Below are 23,472 nucleotides of genomic sequence, written 5' to 3' on the forward strand. Positions count from 1 at the left end.
TGACATTTGTTTAAAGTGTCTCTTTTCCCATCACTAGGATTCCCAGGCAACTAATAAGATTATTTCATGCTGTAACCTTTTCCTCTGTCAGGGCACCTTTAGGTGCTTCCACCTATGCTCAGCTACTTACTTTCACAAAACTCGTGGGATCTGAATTTTGAGACCTCCACTGTACCAAAAAATGTGATTGAAATCACCAGTAGGTTCAAAAGCTACCGAGGGGAGATGTGTGTGCATGTACACAAGTGCATCGTGTAACCTCATGAGCCTTGTTTCCATAGGAAATGAGGCTAAAAATAAAGCAGACTATTCAACCTTATTATAATTTCACAGAAAGCTAATTTAGGTGGGCCAAACTAAACAGCTGGCTATACTAACAGAGATCACCTAAATGTAGTATCACAATATTTAAATCCATCTTGTAGATTTCGCTAGACAGTTTTCAAAGGAAAATAGACACACAGGACACATTTATCTTCCAATAGGAGACACAGATGAAGAGATACTTTTCCATAGACATGTATTTTACTGTAATCTATGAATTGTGATAGATTGTGATCCTTTCATTTTTTTTAATCTAGCATTTATGCAAGCGTGTTCTGTCTCCAAGGATATAAACACAAGTCAGCACTCAAATGAATAGTTGCAGTGCTCCATTTCACGTTTGACTCTTAGATGCTAAACCCTTCATAAATGTAACAGAGGACAAAAGCAAGCCCGTGCCACTAAGATCAGTTAAGTAATATATACCAGAGAATAATCAAATAACAGCAATAAACTATTTCTAAGCAGGTCATAAATTATGTTCACATACGAAATTCAAATACTTGGGAAATCCCAATCATTTACTAAAAGACAGAGTAAAAACTACCGAAAATAAATAAATCAAAATATAGATTCTAAGGTCAACAGTCCATTATCTCACCTCTTGTACAACAAAGGCCATAGGATTTTACTTAACAGCTCCTAAAGCAAGCATCTGCCAGCGATGTTTATTGGATTTGTGTGTTGTTACCAGAAACCTACCCAGTTCAGACCTGACTATGTCTGGACATACATATATTGTGAAAAGCAGAAAAAACAAAATATGCACTTCTAAACTGGCACCTGTGCTTGGAGATACTTCCACGTCTCTGTTCCGCAAATACGGTTAGAAAAATAACATTCCAGTCTCAAAGGGCCATCGTTCATGTCTAAAAGCTTTAACAACTTCCAGACAAGGTAGAACTTTGATCTATATGCCTACTTAACACGCATCATTCTCCACGTGCCCATAAAGATGCTGAATTTTTTCTTATTTTTCTGTCCCTTATTAACAACAGTGACAGAAAATTAATTTGAAATCTTGCAGAAACAAACAGAATTTTGAAGTGTCACAACTTCATTGAACCCTGTAATTTTCTTTGCTGAAGGACAATATAAGAACTCTATCTGAAATGGAAACCATACTTGAAAGCACAAACAACAAACAAAAGTTGGGGGAAACCCTGAGACCACCTTTTAATTATTAAGGTAAGAACCGGAACCTTACAGTAAAAACATATCGAAATAATCTAAATGAGAATACTGCTAGGTAGGAGTCCCACCCTAATAAAAATAGACAGGAACTGAACCCAAGCTGTTACACACTCTTCAATGAGGCACATCTCCTTAGACTGCTATCCATCAAGTCATATACCACTTACATCAAACACTACTTCCATTCACTGATCAGTCTCAGTCAAGGCCTGATATTTAGAAAAGAGAAAAAGCTTCTGGTAATGTTGTATTTCTCCTAAACAAAAAAACCCAAAAGTAAAATAGAAATAAACATTTTAAAGCAACAAAACAGATTTCTCCAACTGGAAAACATGTTGACACATGTCACTTTAACTATAAAATAGCAAATTATAAAATTATTAATACTAACAATCATATACCAGACTATATGAAATCCAATACAACATAGATGTCTATTTTATATGTTATATACATAAATATAAAAAATAAAATGTGTGCACATATACACACAGCATTCAGACATCTGCTAACAGGAGTGGTGTCACTTATGATCCAGGCCAGGAACGAGCGAATAGCCCTTCAGCCAGGGAAAAGCAAGATGGATGATGTTTGGTGGAAACCCACTCCACTCAGCTTATCGGCAGCAGAATGGGCAAAGAACAGTGGAAAAAGCCTGGTATAAAAGAAGAAACAAAGAAAACAAGGCAACAGAACTGACTCTTAAGAACACAAACTTGAAGGCTGAAGGTACCCAGACGTGTCTGCATGTCTGAACACAGGGAAATTTTTCACCTTGGCAGAAAAGTTTGATCAACAGCAGAGCTCAAACAATTGCAAGAGGCAACAAGACCGAAGGAGTGAAGCTGAGAACTCAGGAAACCTCACTCAAGCCCCAGCGTGATCCTGTCGCATGGAAATGCTATAAAGGCATTTGCTATTTTGTCTGAGTTTGTCCATCTCTTCTCATTTTTCTACAGTGCAAAAATTTATTTTAGAAAGTTTGCAACTGAGCATGAATTTATACTATTCTTTATCTTACGGAAGCAATTTGGAGAGTTCAATGCTGATCTTAGCAATCTGGTCAGCTGCCTTGTGTGGGCCCCATTCCTGATAAGGAGAAACAAACTGTGCCCAACAAACAGGTCCTTCATGCCAGAGCCAGAAACCTTACAGGAGTCTGATGAGGCTCAGGGGAATTTACAAGTACCTGGATTTCATGTAGGTCCACAGAGCAATGACACAAGGGAACTGCAATGCAGGAGAATTGCATTCATTCAGTTTTACTTAAGAACAACAATTCTGCCATATATACTGGAGGCCAGGCTAATTGCAACGACCCTTTACAACAATGCACGTATTTCTCTATCTGACTGTATTTTAATTAAGTAATCCAGATTATTTGTATAAATGGACATACACAAAAGTAACTTAAAGGTTTTTTTCTGCCATCAGGTGAAAGAGGGAAATATAATAAGTAGTGATCTTAAAGCTAGCGTCCTCTTTGTACGTTTTTTCTATTATTTCATTTTCACCTGAACCATCTTCATTATTGCAAGAGTTTAATGGTTTCCTAAGTGATAAAATTCTTAAAACAGTGAATCTGAAAAAATGCAAAAGTTAAAAAAGATAAATCATATAAATATCTAAATCTTCATTTAGTATTTAACCTTATGATGATCAAAATACACAACCAAGTGTGGAGATAATTGTTAAAGGCATTTCTTTCGGATGAACCTGCATAGATTAAAAAGGTGTTCAGTGCTCTCATGTAGTGGGTATGTGTATTATCTCAGGATAATAAAAACTTTATAGACTATCAGTGCATGCCAATGAAGAGTACACATACTATTTTATTATATATATAAACACATATACACAGAGCTTTCCAGCTTCCCATGCTCTTTTCAGGTTTAATACTTACGGTCTCAAAATAACTTCTAAATTATCCTAAAAGGCAATATAAAACTATAGTATCAAAATCCACTCAAAAATTAGTATTTGACTTCTCAAATAACAACTAGAAGTTTGAATCGGAATTACTTCATATGCAAATAAGATGCTTTTTATATTACATGGTAGCCTGTAATTGATAAGGACATTTTTAAGGAACTATTTTAAAGGATGTGGTTTATATTAAAAGAGGTCACTTATTACAAGGGGTTTGCAATTATATTTTGATGGTTGGATGCAAATCCTCCCACCAGCTAACTCTCACAGTCCTCACTTCCTAGTCCTCAGGGTAGTCACCAACCTGACCAGCCTGCGCATGTCACAAGTAGCTATCCTAGAAATTTTGTCAAGATGTCATCATGGAAATAAGACCGCGAGAGAAGGCAGGCTTTTCTACCTGGCCCCTTCCACTCCACCTTCTTCCACTCCCCTGGAGGCAGCCCTCTAAAATGGACTGCGGCAAGCCTCCAACTGCACAGTTGCTGGGCAACATTTGCTGCTGCAAAGCTGCTCTCTATCTCCTTTGGTAAAAAGCAGAGCAGATGGAAATTTCCTGTAGGCTGGTCTTGGCCCACAGACCACTGTTTGGGCCATACTCCTCTACGAATAAGAGCAATCTATTCATTGCATCAAACTGACTGGCTCTACTGTCCTCTTTCACAACACAACTCCATCCAGTCCCTTAACTCAGTGACAAAACACAGTGCAATGTGAGCACATTTCATCGCCTGTGCTTGGGCCAGGAACTAAGCCATGAAGGAAAATATGGCCATGTCACGCTAAGCAAAGAAACACATGAGTAACTCTGGCAAGCATCTAAGATAAGGTTCTTCTGAATGACTGCTGTTAATGTTATATTGATGTTGTAACATTATTACCTACACACACACACACAGAGTAAGCAGAAGCAGCAGCAAAAGCTGTGCGAACATCATCGTCAGAGTGGCAGCTGTATGTTCTCTTAAAACATTGGAAGACAAGAATAGGAAGGAATCCTTTACACAATTAAAAATGTTATAAACCTTGCTGTGTCCTGAAAGTTTTCATATGTTATTTAGAATGTAAGAAACACCTCAATGTATCTAACAACCATAGTTTTTCACAGGACACAAATGAGTTCTTACCTTCATTGGTCTTCCCTTGACTCCCCTGCTAAATCACAGCTAAAAACACTAGGGAGTTCAAAGCAGAACTCTGTCCTGATTTCTTTTCCCTTCGCTGTCAGATACATCTTGGTTTTCACATGGAGGCTGTTAAGACTGCTTTTGCTTTGAAAACATCACTCTGAGTCAAGGTTCTGGTCATCGATGTAGCTCTTCTCATTGTTCCAGAGACAACAAAATGGGCTAGCCAGCTTTTCCTGAAGAAGGGAAAACCTTGGGTAGCACAGGATGAAACAATCCTTTTAATGACTACTAGCTTTCTTGCATAAAGTCAAAAGATGGTCACTATGAATGTATGATACTTCATAAGGTCTTGAGTAAGTAGTCTCCGCTATTTATCTGACAGTTGAAGAGGAAAGTTAGGAAAGGGAAGGGAAATGTTTTCTATTATGTGTAGGACAGCATAACGTTTGTCGAGCTCTGCCTAGAGGTTTCTTACGGGGCTTTGCAAAAAAAAAAGCTACCTCTCACATGAAGAAGAGCCTCTCTCCAAGAATCTGTCACACACAAAAAAAGAAAAAAAGGTCCACTGTTGATTCCTGTATGCAGTAAGAGCTGCAACTTCAGTAACCAAGCAGAGTTTCCCTGGAGAAACTCTCCTTGGAGAGCTCCCTTTCCCTGGAAAGGCACCTCACTGGCTCTCCCCAGCAAGCAGAGTACGTGGGGAATAGTCAGTAGGTATTTGCTGCTCAAGTGCCTGATATCAGCAGAGACAGAGAAGTGATGACAGGCCTTTTCTGGATGAAAAGTTAGGGCTCTCCTCAAAGGCCCCAAGCAGCCTAAAACATATTTGAACCAACGCAAGAGGGTACGGAAGCAGAGAAGAAACTCTTTCTTATCCTTTTGTACTCATGCTTGTCTGCCATACCGAGTGCATGAGCAGAGTCAAAGGCAGGATGGATGAATTAACTCAGAAAAAAGCTGTCCAAAAAAGCTGAGCAATCAGTCTTCAAAAAATTAATGATAAAAGACTTTGAATAAAGCCAATTTGTAATGGAATGTAAGAAGGGAAGTCCCTAAAGAGAAAAACTGTCTACCAGCTCTGCAGCAGGTTTTGCTGCCCCATGCAGTTTACCATGGCAAGAAGCCAACTTGGCAAGGCTTGCTCTTCTCCAAGGAGCCTGGCAGCACGCCAGCCACACTCACAGGTCTCATTTCTGCTGCCAAACTTGAGGGGCAATCGAAGATCCTGTTTTGTGAATCTGCAGACCTGGTTATGACCAAGAATATTTGTGTTTTAAAATGTTCTTAAGCAAGTCGAGTTCCCTCTCTTTATACAGCGACTGAACAGGCGAAACAGAATACTTAACCCAGCTAGAGAAAATGAGCCACAGATTGTTAATTATATGGCTATTTGCACTTTGCCTGGAAGAGGAAGTAAGCTGGTTATAACTACTTTGGGCTTTACTCCTGCAACTGCATTGAAACCACATTTATGACAGCTGAAACTATGCAATTTTATATAAATGTGGGTACTTCCTGTTTTTGAAGCAAGTCCTCGGCTGCTCACCCTTACCTCATGGTAATGTTGCTGGAACCAGAATGTATTAGAAGTGCTCAGTTTTGAGGATTGACCTTAAGATCTTATTTTACTAGCTATTTTTAAACATGTAGATAAAATGCATATATTGGACTACTGCTGTCAAGCATCTCTATTTCTAGGACCTAAACGTACCCTTTAGGCATTAGGAAACACATATGTTTTCCACGTGTGAGACTGAAACACCCAGCTGTCACCCAGGGCGTGCTCAGTCCCCAACAACATGGTCACGGTCACTCTTGGACAGGGAAGCGGGTGCACCACGTCCCCCGAGCAGGCAGGCTGCGCTCTGAATTACACATACCAGCAGATCTATCTTTTTCCCCTCAGTATGCAGTATTTCACGTAATCTGTAATAGCAGCTTTGTTATTTTGCATGGTATGGCATTAATTGTTCATTGTGGCAAGTCAATTTTATAGACACTGAGTACAGGGAGTAACAGTCCTCCCGGCATAAATCAAAGAAAATCATTATTTGACTAGAAGATAATTTTGAAAATACCATTTAACAACGCTAACAAGCAGCACTGAGTTTCCTGTGCCTTTTCTCTTACTTTGCTTATTTATGTTAATTGGACCTCACAAACCAAACTTCTGTAATGAGTACAATTACAAAAATCAGCACTCTGCTTGTCCATTGACTGATGTTTTCCTAAGAGATTACAGCAGGAAGGGTGATCATATTGTTCAACTGAAAAGCAAATGTATATCCAGTAATTCCTGATGATCAAATGTGATAATTCTTACTTATAAAATTTCCCACCCACGTTTTATTTAGAATGTATTCCTCCAGATTTAGTTTGTGACATACTGCATGAGTCAAATACCCTTTATAAATGCAAGATAGTTACAGTTAAGATCACCAAAATCCTGAACATAGACAAGTGTCAGCATTTCTACTACCTCTGTTTTGCTCTCCAAGACCCACAACTTCTTATTTCTGACCATTTAGATCCCACCCTTTAACTATGATAAGTTGCCAGCTTTGCAGTGCTAACAGAGTGAACAATTACAGATCTCTCCATCTCAAATTGGAAGGAGATTAAAGATTCAGTTTAGAAGTCCTGATGCAAAAAACCTCCAACTAAAAAAAGACCACTAAAGCTAAAATTTCAAATTCAATTACACCTGATCTATTGATTTCAATTTACTTTCAAAATAAATATGGTATACAGTCTAACTGATGCACTTTAAATACGCTTCCCTTGATTGCCTTCTTCCTGCCTCAAGTCAAGGCACAGCTTTGAAGCATCAGACAACAGATTTGCAACTAGAAGAGGCTGGTCCTGCCATCCCTCTTCCAGGTCACCTCCAGTGCAGATATCTGTCCAACTCTGCAGTTAGCAAGTTGAAAGAGTTAAAGAGCCAGCCAAGTAACCCAACCAAGAATGCGGTTAGCTGACCACTGGTTTGGCTCCCTGAACCAACACACCCCAGAGTTGTGGCAGCAGCAGTGCTGGCACGAGGGAGACAGGGTAATACCTCAGCAGGGAGGGTGCAAGCCACACTTCTGGAATCTGTGAGACCAAGGTTAGCTGCAGTGATGCTGCATTTGTGACATCTCCACAAAAACTGGCCCCGTGCTCAACCCCTGACCTCCAAACAAGGGAGGACATTGAAAAATCCAATCCAAAGCTGCCCGATTACCTTCAGAGCCTCACTGAGCTACAGACTCAAAGTCTCAGCTCCACTTTTGACTTTTTTTTTTTTTTTTTTTAACTGAAGCCTACTGTTTCTACACAGAAGCAGTCAAGTCCAGATCTTTGCAAACTTATTCCCAAAAGTAATGCAGGCATTTCTAATACGGGAAAGAAAAAAAAAAATACTTAATGAAGGCAACCCGGATTAGCTAAACGATACATCATAGTGGAGTAATTCTGCTGTTAAAGATCATGCAGATGTTACGATGGAGGCAAAGAAAGCCTTTCTTTAGCTACAGCACAGCTGCTGCATACAACTTCAAAAAGACTTGGCACAGGGCTTTAGCCACAAAACTTCCCCCTTGCTTCATTTCATGCACGTCATCTGAAACTTCAGCAAGCTGCACCAAGGACAAAACTGACATGGGCTGTTTGGAACATCTTATCAACAGTGGGGCACCTCCTTGAGCTGCCAATGCTCACATGCACCTTCACAAAACTAGACAATACATCTCCACTCCTCCTCAACCCAGCAATCTCTCAAAAGCAATGATATCCCACCCTGCTGTCCCTCTTATTTATACTTGCGTTATCCTCTACTTTAAAGAAGAAAACCAAATTACCACATAGTTAACATATATTAAAACTTCAAAAATAGCCATAACAAAAAGTAAAGGAAACTATCTGTTAAAGTAACATTAGAAACAACTTCCGTTCACATATTTCATTACCTATTCACTGAGCTACTCTGAACAGAGTCTCTGACCGCAGAGCTGAAAATGCCATAACTTACAATCATATTGAGTGTACATGCTTAATGCCAGTCTTGTTATTTTCCACATAATGTATGCACTACAAAATACATATTCATTGTCTAAATTCAAAGTTCAGCTTTTCCCTTTAAATCTGTCAAAGTATTACAGCTAGTTATGTGTAGTACAGAAGAAAACTTGCATTGATTTTATATATGTAGCAGTAAAGCACACAGAACTTAATTTGATCTGCATTCTAACATCACATTTCCTTGTGATTTCCTTTCAGTGATGGTATGATAGGAGATGTACTTGAGAAACCTGAACTGCTTTAAGATGCATGTATGTGTATGAGACTAAATTAGAGCATTCCTGATGCATGGGAACAGAATCTTCGAAACTGTTTTTAATTTCTCCCTTTTTCTTCTTTCATTAATTCATATGACATCAGCTCATTGAGTCTTATGACATTCTTAGCTTCCACCATGTGAAGCCATAAACCAATTTTTCACCTACAATACTCTTCCCACAACTGTGAAGTTACAAATAATTAGTCCAAACAAGAAAACAGCAGGAGCAACTATAATTCTATTAACGTTCAAACTACTTAAGTAAAACAGTAAAAAAAACCTGCAGAAACAAGGAAATACAAGTAGAAATGCACCAAAAGAGGTTCTGCTTCTTTTTTTTTTTTTTTTTTTTAAATTACTCAATTACTTCATTACTAAGAACCTGATAAAAAGCTGGAAACCTACAACTTTAATCAACATTACTAATATTCTTTAAAAACAGTGAAGAAAACTCATTAAAGCAAAGGTAAAGTTTGAAATACTAGAAATATTAACTACAGTATTACTGTATTCATGAAAACATAACACTTCAAAATGACCTACTTTAATAATAGTTAAAAAAGAAAAAAAGAAAGAATATGGGCACTAACCCCCTGACTCTACTGGTTTTATAAAACACCATCTAACTTCTCAGAATTAGTAACAGACTCATGAAACTGAACCAATTTGTTCAACAGATGTTTCAGTTAACCCAAAGGAATTTTACTTTTCTATTGTAGAAATAGAGTGCACTGAATAAAATTCCACTATTATTAGAAGCTTTCAAACTATATTAGCTCAAAATTAGCTTCCATTTCCATTCTTTCCTTCTTTCATGTATCAGAAAACATTTTCCATACCAGATTAGACATGCCACCAAAATAAAGTAGGCACGTTAATAAAACAAGTCACCCTCCTCACCGCCGCCACCCCCACCTCCCCCTTTATGGGATATGCAGGAATGACAGTTTTTATTTTTCTGGGCGTTCCTCTCTCCACATTAGCCGATAATCTTCCCTGCGTAGCTCTGCCAGCGCACTGCCCTGCAGACCCACAACACCCCTGCTGTTCCAGTCCCGTGCTTTTCTCCAGCAGGCTCTGCGAATTGTCTGATCCTTTCGTAATGTGTGCTATTGCATCAGTCTAATTGCAACATAATTTTCAATGCTCTAGGTAAAGCAAATAATTTTATTTTTAACTTATAAAATACAGATTGTTTCCCCTGCCCTCCCCCCCGCCTTTTTTGTTTATGTTTAAAGATTTAAAGAGCAACTCTCACTGCACAGCAGCAGTCAAACAAACATACCTCAGGTTTTCCTAGAAAGCAGCACTTAAAAGTATTGCTTAGTGCCTAAAGCATTACTGCAGCCTCTCACAGAGCCATATGTAGTAGAACCCCCACGAGCAGGCCAGAAGGGGGAACGTGCATTCTTACTCTGTGTATTTAATATAATATTTATCCATTATCAAAGCTTCGTAGCTTTTACTGTGTCTCTCTCTCTTTTGCAATAGAGAGTAACAGCTTATCTGGCAAACACACTCACTATGTTTCTAGGCACCGAAGACACTCTGTTGGTTAATTCATAAAATCTGATCTAATGTTAGCTATTTTGCATTCAGGTTAGCTAAGTTAAAACAATATTTAGCTTAACCATGCCTTAGCCAAAAAATTCTCTGTTATCTACTGATTACAACAGCATTGTAGTTAGCTATGGACATCACGCTGGGAAAATACAAATCCTGAGCCTGAAGAAATGCTGATGAAATTCTGACCTCAAGCCATTCTGATAGTGGGCATTACAAACACTGCCTACCTTGTATCTGATACAATAACCAGGCACAAAAGGCATGTGCCTGCAACAAATGATGAATTTACATGTCATTTTGGGTTTACATACATATATTATCTGAGTTGACAGCATAAAAAAATGCTGTGCTTCTTGCACCCCAAATCATATTACCTGACACAAACATCTACACTAAAACCAATCTGCAGAGGCAAGCACTCGCAGGAGGAAATGTCAGGAGTAAGTTTTAGAGAAACTTAAACTTTGCCTTTGTATCCTTCTGTGGCATGGTATACACCGCAGTTATGTCAAAGCATTTCCATAGCACCTCTACTTCATTCAGCGTACAGAATTACCACTAATCAAAACAGGAATCTGTTTTACTCTTAGTATTTGGCATATGGTCTGATACCTTATTTACTGCATGCTACTCAAATTTTTTTTGGAAGACTGAACAAGTCATTTCTTTGTGAATTCAATGGTGCAGCTGAGTGCTTCATCAACATAATGGTTAGTCCTACCGTTACTCTGTTACTCCTAACTTAGAATAACTGTTATTCCTGATGTCCTAGCTAAAGCAGTGACAGCTTTAAGATCAAAACAAGTCTCCAGTTTGGCATAACTCAGACCCAATTTCTTCACAGCACTTAGCATTACATTGTGCTTTATATAGCACTTTCAGCCCCCACTACCTCACTTGCAGTTATCACTGCTCAGCACTTTTCCAAATCAGATCCAAAGACCTCGAGTCATCGGCAAGAAACCAAGACACATACAGTTAGCAAATACATGAGAAAAGCCAGTATTGAGCAACTTACCTAGCATCACCTAGGAAGTCTGCAGCACAGGCAGGAAGAGAGTCCCGTTCGCCAGGGCAGCATGCAGCTGCGCAGAGCACCAGAATGGCTTCTGCCTCTTGTTATCCCCTGCCTCGCCCACCACGCACGTCCCAACTTCTGCTGGAAGTGAGGCAGGGGTACTACAGAGAACAGTCTTCTCCACCGCATCAACCAGATTCATTCCTGGAGCAAATCCATCCTGTGCACAGAACGAAGCAGGGGTCCTGTGGAAAAAAAAAATAGTACATCAATGCATGGTTAAATACCATTAAATTGTATGGCTTCCTCACAAGGGCCCAAATGAAAGAGCTTTGCAAAGACAAGCTCAGTTTTGACATTCCTTGACTTGGACACTGCCACGCTGCAAAAATGTTTGCATTCACCACTTCTAGAAAAAAAGAAATTGAGACATCAGACCTTGTACAATGGGGTCACACTGACACCTACAAAAAACAGCAGTTGAACAGGGGTTGAAATCTTTAGATATACTATGCAGCTCTTGTGGCAAAGGAGTAAACTGGTTGCAAACCCAAAACAATTCTCTGCATAAGGATTAGCCACAGTCGATGGCTAAAAACATATTCTCAAGGAGCTTCTACTGAAATCAAAGAGTGTTTATTTATATTCAAAGATCTCTACAGAAAACGACCTTCCAGAACAAACTCCTCTGCTTGTTTTCCTCAATCCATATCCTCTGGCCCATGTTGATTCAAGCCCTTGTCCTTCTTCATTCCTACCTTCAGTGCCCTGCCCAAGTCTCTCCTTAACCTCACACTCCCCAAGGCTTTTCATCTCTCCCAGCTCAGCCACTTCCAGGCTTGGCTGGCAGTGCCACACTCTCCCCTTGACTCCCTCTCCTTCATTCCCCAACACACCTTCATATTAACTTTCACCCCAGGTCTGTCTCCCCTGTTCACAGTCTATGGTATTTGGGGGCTGGGACCACTCCAGGGCCCTGAGCATGCCAGTGCCCCGTGGGTCCACTTCTGTCGCTCAGTTGCTGGGGTACAAGGCATTGGTTTCATCCTCCAGCTCAGCCTCCCCCTCCCCTTCCAGGCCATACTGCTCTCACATGCTCGAGACAGCGTGTGAGAACTGTGATTTCCTTAAAAGATTACAGTTTGGTTAGATCTGAGATTTTCACAGTGCTGACAAAGGCAAAGCCGTGACTCACGAGCCGCTCTTCTTCCCCAGCGCCTATCACCAGCGCTTCCCACGCTGCCATCTAACTCCTAAGTCTCTGCTTCAAAGGCAGGGACACGGAGCATTTCCAAAAAAAGGATTGGTTTGGTTTTGGGGTTTTTGGTAGTGTGTTTTGGTTTGGGGGTTGGTTCTTTTTTTTTAAATCTACAATGAGAAATAACTAAATAATTTTGGCTGAAAAAAATTCAAGCTAAAGGCAACTTCCTAGCCCAGCCCCAAAGACTAATGCTTTGCAAAGTTATAAAAACTTCAACCAGCATCCTATACTGGGAAGCGCCAGGCCGCCTTCCTTACTTCAATTCCTGGCACTCCCCTTTCAGCCCTTAACAGCCCAAGTCATTCAGTTTGCTGAAACAAGGACTGTGCAAATATTAACACCTGAGACCAGCGGTCAGACTGAGCAATAGTGGCAGCAGGTGGACAGTGCTGAAGCGAACACCACGCAAGCCGCCTTTGCCTTCACCACCAGTTTTGTTGCGTGCCTACAAGCAATGTTTGAACAGCATCACCAGATGACAGCATGCGGTCCAGCTAACATTTCTTCAGATGCCACCATTTTTATCCTAGAGGTAGCAATGCTTGCCTGAAAAGCTACAGCTGCTCATGAAATACTTCTAGGCCACGAAAACCTGAAGTAAAATGGGTTAGCTTCATTCCTGATGAAGGTGACACACAGCTAACAGATAATTTAAGCGAATCCATTTTACTTCACATTTGCACTAAATTAGGGACAGTCATGTATCAGTTACAAAGAGTAAGGGTAACTTTGTACAATACTGTTGCTTATGATCATCTGCCCCTGCCTGGAGGGGAAATAACCTTCTTGTATGAAGCTCTGGGAAACTTTTTCTTTCCATTTCTCTATTTAGCAGTTATTTATCTCAGCATGAAAAACAAATGCAGCACGCTGTCAAGTAATATACGGAAAGAGGAAAACCCCTCAAAACAGACAATGGATTCTTTGAGAACAAAAGCCAGCTTACAGATTATTTTATATATATATATATACACATATATACTGAGCTTTTAATAGCAAACAAGCAAACAATTTCTCAACGGCTCTTGTAAATACTTCTGTACAAACATCGTCCAGAGGAGCAGACCAAGAAAACAAAGAAGTGTCACTTGCTCATGGATGGATGCAAATTAGAGTATGGATTAAATGCACTATGACATTTATTTTTCAGGAAGAAGTAATTATTTCCAAGGAATAACTAACTATTCCTGTGAGATCATATTTATTCTAGAGACATCTGATGTGCCTAATTTTCAAAAAGCACGTATTAACCATGGCAAAAAGAGTATGTGACCCACATGCACACTCCTAGAACATCCATGTTTATTCTTACGAAAATAAACTGAGAAGCTTCAACATCAGTGTGTAAAACATAATGAAGCATTACAAGCACATTTCCATTTCCAAAAATTGATAATGAATAATTTTATTATATCTTGAATTCAGTTTAAGTAATGAAACTGGCTACAAGCATCTATAATAGCTAGATTATTTTGTTTTTACAGTCAGAATAATTATCTGATCACTAGTTACAGTTAAGATGAAAAATATAATTAGGTTCAATGAAACTTCAATACTTCAATGTACAATCATGGAAAGTACACGAAACTTCTTCCTTAAAAAAGGAGAGCAGAATTTCATGCACTATTTCATTTGGCAGAGTAGAACATATTTGCTGTCAGCAAAGGACTTTTTTCAATGAAGAAAAAGGAAAAGAAAGTATTTCCATTCATACAGCGTTGCCCAACTGATTACAGTATCAGGGACTGGTAGTTGTCTCTCAACTATAAGCAACTGTAATAGATTTAGTTCCCATAGACCACTATATAGTGTTCCAAAAACTCATTTGGAATCCAGCAGACCTCCAAAAATACTGTTTGTTTAACATAAACTAACCTAATTATTTTGTCATCAAAATCAATATTTATGGGCTAAAACACTACACCAAGTAGGAAAGCTTTAATGTAAAACAAATCATAAAACACTGATAATGGAAATGCTTGAAAAGGCTCTAGGACTGCATATATTTATATAAGATTTGTGAATATATAAACACTTGGTTATATACGTCAAAGGTGAGGCTCAGTGCAGTGAACTAATAATCAAAAAGACTAATCTTCCTTAGGACAAGTGTATTCTTACAAGGACTTAAGCCAGCTGGCTGAAGTGATCAAATATCTTACCCAACAGCAAAGATTCATCCAAGACCATTAATTCATTGTAAGGTAAGATTCCCTTTTTCTATTTTTTAAATAGTTTCCGGCCTTTTTGAAATACAAGTTATTCCCTGAAACCTTCAGGGCTTTTTGTTACTAATACAATTATCACAAAAGCCACACTACAATGCAAATAGCACATTTGCTATAGCAACATACTGGCATCATTTAAGAGGTATTTCTCTATGTGGTAAAATTAATTCTGTTATTCAGTTTGTTTAGGGAAGATGTTCTTTAAACATCATAAGGAACATAATTTCCTACAAGAACTTTCAATCATCAAAAATCCCGAAATCATGCTTCCCTTTTTAATTTCAAGAAATATCTCAAAGAATTGTAATATCAGATAAATTACTGCTACACTAGCACCAACACAAAAACCTACTTCATGCATTGATCAACATGTATAGTGTAGTTTACTCTCCTATTTCAATCTGTTCAAATAATGTGACACAATGAGTTCAGTATAAAACATTATGGTTCTAATGCAAATAAACAGACTCCCACGTTAAGGTTACTGCTCCACAATACGTTGCACACAGCTGCTCACAGCTTGTCCTCACACTGAAAAGTAGATTAAAATGGAATAGCAACCTTATACCTGTATTCCATTGATTTTATTGACTTTGGGCATATTATTAAAAAAAATTAAAATGAAATAAACCTGAGTTACCAATACTGACAACAGCACCTACAACTTCCCACTGCTGTGGCACAGCATATCCTTAATTTTGTGGCTCATTGTCATATGAAAAGAAGCCCGTGTCTTGGAAGCCAAGTTTGACACAAGAAGTACCCACAACACTAACCCTCTACTGCTAACCCTGTCCCCATCCCCTTCCCCATCAGAAGCTCGATGGAATTTAGCTTCAGTTAAATATTTTTAAGGTTGAATGCCTCTTCCACTCTTTTCCAAACATCTAGGGAAACACTGGGTGCAACACGACTCAAAGCATTATGGACATCAACTCATGTGCCCCATTGATGATCTTGGTGTCTACGACAATTTCCAGCCCCTCAAGCACTGTTCTGACTAATGGTTTTAGATGGTCATTTCATAAGTGCTTATTTTAGACCAATATTTAAGCTCACCTCACTTCATGTACTCTACAAGAGAATTTGTTTCTCTTCGTCTATAATAGCTACAGAACAAATAGTAGAGGGTATAGAGATACCATATGGATAACATACTACAACTAAAATAAATTTACTTATAGTCTGTTAAGTTTTCAAAATAATGCACTTGAGTCTCATATTTGTGAAAACTGGAAGTTATATACTTATGTGTAAAGTTACTCTTTCCCCCTCCCTTCCCCCGCCCCCCAAAATCAGAGAGTTATAAAAGCAAAACTGAGTAACAGCACAGATATAAGGATATCTTGCAGGGAAAGCTAACAGAAAGTCCTTAGAATAAATGCAAATATACCAGTAGCAGTCCCCGGCCACTGGGCTGGCTCTTAGGACACATCTCAGTGTGAAGATGACTCCTGGAACACATTTGGCAGTACCAAAGCAAACTTTTTAAAGTTATACCCCTCTCATTTTTGTGGCTTAGAACAGGAATCATAGAATCATTAAGGTTGGAAAAGACCCCCAGGATACAAGTTTTTTGAACAGCTCTGGGGATGGTGACTCCACTACCTCTCTGGGCAGCTTGTTCCAATGCCTGACCACTCTTTCAGTAAGGAAATTGTTCCTAATATCCAAACTAAACTTCCCCTGACGCAACCTGAGGTCATTTCCTCTCATCCTATCACTAGCGACTTCGGAGAAGAGATCAACACCCACCTCACTACAGCCTCCTTTCAGGTAGGACCATTTATTTTTGTGAGAAAAACACCCCTTTTTGCTACAGAGTTTTAGGACTATTTTTAAACTATGCCTTAGTTTTCACCTAGGTAGCTTTCATAAATTCAAAAATACGTGATAAAATTCATACACTTGCCAAAGACACAAGAAAGTTCTCTGTAAAGCATAGAATAAAAAAAATAAGAGAACTGAGACATTTTGTTGCTCCTAAACATACAAAAATGCATGTCACATGGGTTCCTTAATAAAACAATGATCATTAAATCCTATTATATTGTTTGTGCCTAATAATATGAGATACTTTGAGTAAAATGTCCTTTTTTTAAACCATCTTCCTATTCCAGTAGTGTGCTTAGCTCCAGAAACTGTAGGTTTTGAGCCTGAAACCCATGATGAGGAGGAGCAGAGAATATTTTCTAACAGATACTCTGTGAGCAAACGTGGTTTTGGTGCCTCAAAGCTTGACAGCTGGTCTAATACGCTGATTTCTCCTCTACCCCCGGCTACATTTGTAAAACTTAATCTCCTTTTTGAGATCTCTTATTTGAACCCACAAATCCTTCCTCTCATAAAAATACCGCAAACACCACCACATTAATCTGGACAGAAACGTTCAAAGTGTGCTGTTACACCAGGGTGCTGAGCCAACCTAACAGCTAACTACTATTAAAGAGTCCCTTCCCTTCCATTCATCCTATCCTTTAGTAAACCTGTTCAGCTCACTAATCTGGCATAAAACTATTAGCCGTTTTGTGTGGTGTTTTGTTCTGTTTTGTTTTCTTGAAGAATATAGAATGTCCCGAGTTGGAAGGGATCCACGAGAATCGTTGAGTCCAACTCCTGTCCCTGCACAGGACAGCCCTAAAATTCACACCATATGTCTGAGGGCGCTGTCCAAGTGCTTTGTCAGGCTTGGTGCCATGACTGCCTCCCTGGGGAGCCTGTTCCAGTGTTCCACCATCCTCTGGGTGAAGAACCGTTTCCTAATACCCAACCAAAAGCTCCCCTGGCACATCTTCCTGCCATTCCCTCAGGTCCTATCGTTGGTCACCAGAGAGAAGAGATCAGTGCCTGCCCATCCTCCTCGCCTTGTGAGGAAGCTGCAGACCATGATGAGGTCTGCCCTCAGTCTCCTCTTCTCTAGGCTGAAGAAACCAAGTGACTTTAGCCGCTCCTCACACAGTTTCTCCTCTAAACCCTTCACCAGCTTTGTGGCCCTCCTCTGGACACTCTCTAGTAGCTTTATATCCTTGTACTGTGGTGCCCAAAACTGCACACAGCACTCGAGGTGAGGACACACCAGCGCAGAGCACAGCGGGACAATCCCCTCCCTCGACCAGCTGCAATGCAGGGCTTGATGCACTCCAGGGCACAGTTGGCCTCTTGGCTGCCAGGGCACAGAGTTGGCTCATGTTCAACTTGCCGTTGACCAGAACCCCCCCCCAAGGTCCCTCTCTGCAGAGCTGCTCTGCAGCCTCTCATTCCCCAGTCTGTATGTGCATCCAGGGTTGCCGTGCCCCAGGTGCAAAATCCAGCACTTGCCCTTGTTAAACTTCATATGGTTTTATAGCTTAGCAAACTGAATCAGTTCACCAAGGGCTCAGAGAAGTTTTACAGTCAGCAAGACAGGGGGACAACACGACAAAGTAGCCAAGGCTGTACAGAACACTACAGGGAAAAGGAAAAAGGACTTTCATTTCCAAAGTCACTAGTTTTTCTGCCCCTATCAGGTTAGCTCAACTTATTTTGCCATACCAAAACCTTCTCACTCACCTGTTGATAGTTCTCTACTTTGCACAGATAGCGTAACACTTGTCAGCCCAAAGACCAGAAATCCAGCAATGTTTGTTGTCAGGTGAGTGCATTTGTCTAAGCTAGAAAACCCCTCTGAACTACATACCCTCTACCTGTGCAGCCTGAAGAGCATTGCCATCTCCCATCTCTCTCTTACTGGGGGTGAAGAATCTCTGAATACCAAATACCCCAAACAGCAGTTTCCAAGCTATAACACACGGTCGACAGCCATGGTAAGTCGAATAGCTAGTTGGGCAGAACTGTATTGTATAACATAATAAGTGCCTAAATTTCACAGGGTTACCAGGGTTACAGCAGTAGACAGTGAAAACATGATGGGGGGGGGGGGGGGGGGGGGGGGGCGGGAGGCGGCGGAAGAAACATGCTCAAAAACTTAGGAAAGCACCTAGTGCTAAAGCTTGCCTGGCCTGAGTCCTTACCCGAGAATTGAAGAAAGCCCCCAGCAGAGTCAATGGCCAGAGCAAGCCCCATTCCTTAATCTATCGTCTCAGTGGTACTTCTCTCATCTTCAGCCAGTGTGGCTGGACACCATGAACACCACACACTTAATACACTTCAAACTGAACAGTGCAGCAGTTATGGAAGTTTTGTAAGTCTTTCAGCTACGGGGGAAAAAAAAACCAACAACAGCAACCTCAGTATTTTGGTTCAAATTGAGCTGCCTGGTTTCTATTATTTTTGGATTTCTTGCCAAGCATCCTTTCCCCCCCCAAGCCATCAACCAGCAATTCACTAAGGAACCTGGATGAAGAAACAGCTCCTTTATCATATAATCTCCTCAAATGTGAAATGGTTTTAATAATTACCTCCAGTGGCAGTTACGACACAGAAACAAAGAATTATTATATATTAATCCCACGAATTTCTAAGTCAAAAAGACTATACAGCATTTAAATACAAGTTTAAAATGAGGTGATTCTACTCAATTTACTAAAAAACCAGGTAGCATACACTATGCATATATATTTATACAGATATACACACATGTATATATAAAACTATAAAACATATCTAATATAATTTCTATTGCTGGCTAAGAAAACCTGCCCCAAAAATGCTACTCAGTTCTTCTAAAAGTCAAAACAGTGCCAGTTTTATGACTAAATTTGATGACTCATTTTCTTTTTTGGTTCCAGGATCTTTCTGCAGACACCCCTAAAAATGAGGAAACTGCTTTTGTTTCTGCTGTACACAAATGGAATAAGTTGCATCTCTCACAAGAGAGGAAATATTTTAATTGTTTCAAGTGTTCCTGAAGTGCAAGTGGAAGCAAATGGAAAAGCTGCCATATCCACAGCTCACTGCAACTGCAGTCCACAGTTTTCACCAAGTTAAGTAATGCTCTGGTGCAAGGTAGGGTGCAAAGAAATTCAGACTACATATAAATTAAAGGAGGTAAAGAGAGCTTCACACTTGGCTACAACTGTCAGTCACACTAACTGCACCTCTTTGGAGCTCCCTGAACACCCCCATGCCACATTTCCATCCTCCTCTATTTCACAGACTACTGACCCACCTCATCTGCTCCTCGAGTCACATGAGCACTACTCCCATCAGCCACTTTTGGGGAAGCTAAGGGCCTTTTATATGATTGCTACCTGACTGGTTTCCAACCAGGCAGGCCAGTTTTACTGCTGTCTTAATGACTGCAAACGAGACGACTGAATTTTCCAGTTTTCTGAGCAGCTACTCCACGGGGGGAATGTGTGGAAATGCTGGTGCACACCCCTGGCCATGGCCCTGCAGATTCCCAGCTCTGTGAATTCCCATCTGTGCCATATCCTTGGCATGGCTGCACTGCACATGCACAGGGCATCTGAGCAACCAAACCTATCATCTTTAAATGCTTTTTTTAAAAAGAAAAAAAAAAAAAAAGCTGGTCAGCTGGCATGCCTAACTCTATTTTTCTCCTCTCACATGTCAGCAGGACCATCGGCCTCCCAGTTCCTATCAATAGTCTGCAAAAGGTTTTGTAAATCACCCTTTGGTAACACTGGGGCTTCCCACCTCACATTTCTTCTACCTCCTCCTTCACCCCACTTCCTATGCACCCCAAATACTCATTCCCATTGATCTTCTTTCTGTTCAGGAGATAGCTCTTTCAGAGTGCCAACTTTCTGAGCTGCACTAGGATGGGCAGAGAGGGAGCTGGGGATATTATGCTGGAAGGTGTTAACGGCCACCATCAAATGGTTCTTTGATCTCCAGACAATTACAGAGCTGGGCCTGCTAACCAGATGCAAGGGGCTCCCTCTTTCCCCCATTTCTTCCTTCTGCATCCCAGACGGACAAAAATAACATCAGCTTGAGTGCAAGGCCCTATAAACCAATTACAGGTTTATTTTGAATTTAAAAAGAAAAGGACTATTTTACTTCCATAGGAGATGTCAGAAAAAGTTTGCAAGCCAACAGTTTAACTCTGAAAGAGACTCTTGTAACAAAACTCCTGTCTGCTGAAGAGCTGTCTGAAAATATGCAATTTGATTGCTGAAGTTTAACAACACTTAAAGTTCTCAAAAGTTCTTATCTCAACCATACATAAAAGAAATTTTTTTAAAGCTTCAAAGACTAGATGAAAAGCATATGAGATTGTTTTAGTACTCTCTACTAATTAGTACTGCTTTTATTATACAGGGCAAGAAAATGACAATTTTTCCCCTAAACTGGCAGTGAACAGCCAATTCAGTAAGCTGTGTTTTTGTTTTCTGTGACAGGGCAGTGGAAAAATCTCTTTCATTTATTAGGTCTACAGAGACCAAAACTGGCCGGGTGTCAAACCTGCTTCGTAAAAGCCCAGATCCATTCAGCCGTGTGTAGGTCCCATAATTCTTTACAACCTGTTACCAGTATCAACTTCACAAAAGTTGAAGACACCTTTGGTGTCTTCCAACAAGTGTTACTGCAACCCTTTATGAAAGAGAGCAAAAACCTGAACTGACAGTTCAACACAGAAAGAAAAAACCCTTAACGGCAGTGCCATATTATATTCTTCTTAAAATCCAAGATACTTTTTTTTTTTCTTTTTTTTTTCCTAGATGAGCTTTGCATAAAGATACAAAATAAGATCTACAATGGTGGATAAGCAAGCTGGATAACTATTTAAATTTTAGTAGCTCTGATTGCTCCAAGCCCCACTGCGTGCACCTATGCTACTTAAAGTGCCAGTTTCATCACCTCACTCATGGATTGCAGGGTAGCCAGAACTTGTCATGGGGACAGACAGGGCAAGGCCTTAAGCTGAAAGGGTGCTGATGGCAACCTGAGATAAAAAAAATAAACTTTCATTTAGAATGATGGGGCTTTCAGGAAGGAAGAAAACCACCAGGGTGGAGTGATTAATTTGCTTTTAACTACAACAAAGATAGATTCCTAGATGGCTTTGATGAACTGATTAAAATGTGCTGCCTTGTTTAAAAGGTACCTCTCACATAGAATCAGGTGCACACTGTACTACATCCAGTGAAAAATATTAAACTTCAATTTCCAGTAAACACACCCAACACCACATTCTTACATTTTCTATAGCAGAAACTTTTATCTTCTATAGCAGATGTTAACAAATAACAGCACCCAGAAGACTTTTTAATCTCAGACTTTGAAAGTACTAATTAATCATTTTATTCAACTGAACTACTCTTGCTATGCTGAGACTGCTCTGTCTATACTGACAGTATTCGCTTGAATTGTCCCATTTTTTAGCAATGGATTCTATTGCATTCTTTAAGATAAAAAGAACTGCAAAGTAACTCATAAATTTTCCCACATTATTAAGTACAATAAATAATTATTTTAGCATCAAAACAAGTAATTCTTGTGAAACTTTCTGTATGCTTCATGCAAACTAAAAGTGCAGCGTCCTCATTCGATACTAGGTTTGCAATGCTGCAAATTTGCATCTGATGCAAGTGTGAACATTAGCAGCCTTAACAATACCCTTCCAGGCAAGTTACATATATTTATCAATACCAATAAACACGAAACATGCACATGATTTTCATCGAAGTTTAATAAAATCTGCAGGGTCTTTAGGTCTCCTGAAAGTACGTGTGATTTTTATCACCACCACGTAAACAGTCCCCTTTAATACTCCTCTCCTCACTATGCAGTCTGCACATCACAGGAGCGCAGAGACTCTGAACTTAGTTTTATTTGCACAAGAGCGCAGGGAATGTTACACAGCACCATTTCTCATATGGAGAACGAGCAAATCTGTACTCTTCACACACAGATTTGCTACAATTCAAACTTCAGCCATAATTTGCTGATAGCTTGAGGGTAAGAAGTAAATATCTTAGAAGTAAACAAACCCAGCATTCATGAATACAACTCAAACAATTTAGCACCGTTTTAGGAGTACAATATACAAATGTGGCTCATCTACTTTTTAGAAATCTGCTGCAAAACATTAAAACTCTCCTAATCTTTGTCCCTCAAGAAGCAAAACAGCTTTGTGCTGCCTCTAAAAATATGGAGGGGGGGTGGGGGGGTGGGAAGGGGAGAGAGAATAATAGGATAAGGGGGAGTGAGAACTGATACACCATACTGGCATTAATTTATAAAAAGACCAGTGAATCGTATTCTTAGACCATGGCTTTCCTAACAAAGTCAGGCACATTCTCAATTATCAAATAAAAAAGGTCATCCTGTACTTTTTATTTTGTACATGCACATGCAAAGGAAAAAAGGAAAAGTTTTGTTTCATCTGTTACCAAAACCATCATTCTGCAGTCAACACTTTTAATGAAATACAGGCCAAAGGATTAGTCAGAGCAGATTCATGGAAAAACAAAGGAAATCTGTATGCAAATACAAGCCTACCACATAACTAAACCCAAGAATGAATCCTACTCAAGTACCTCCAAATACTGTCCTACAAGGCTCCCTGCAACAGCTTCCACTCACCCCAGCTCCAC

The 23,472-nt window shown here is 39.8% G+C and overlaps 1 protein-coding gene across 4 annotated transcripts in view; it reads right to left on the bottom strand.

The window, feature by feature from the left end:
- NCOA2 (nuclear receptor coactivator 2) overlaps nt 1-23,472 on the bottom strand; it is a 196,732-nt gene that overhangs the window by 114,783 nt on the left and 58,477 nt on the right. For 3 of the 4 annotated variants that reach the window (XM_075085208.1, XM_075085210.1, XM_075085209.1), the window contains exon 3: nt 11,480-11,724. The gene's annotated coding sequence lies outside the window, so the exon portion shown is untranslated. Of the gene's footprint in view, nt 1-4,574; nt 4,645-11,479; nt 11,725-23,472 lie in introns of those variants that run through there. The other variant, XM_075085211.1, reaches the window with a different exon arrangement.

The sequence above is a fragment of the Phalacrocorax aristotelis genome, chromosome 2 (genome assembly GCF_949628215.1).
Source record: "Phalacrocorax aristotelis chromosome 2, bGulAri2.1, whole genome shotgun sequence".
Classification (NCBI taxonomy): domain Eukaryota; kingdom Metazoa; phylum Chordata; class Aves; order Suliformes; family Phalacrocoracidae; genus Phalacrocorax; species Phalacrocorax aristotelis.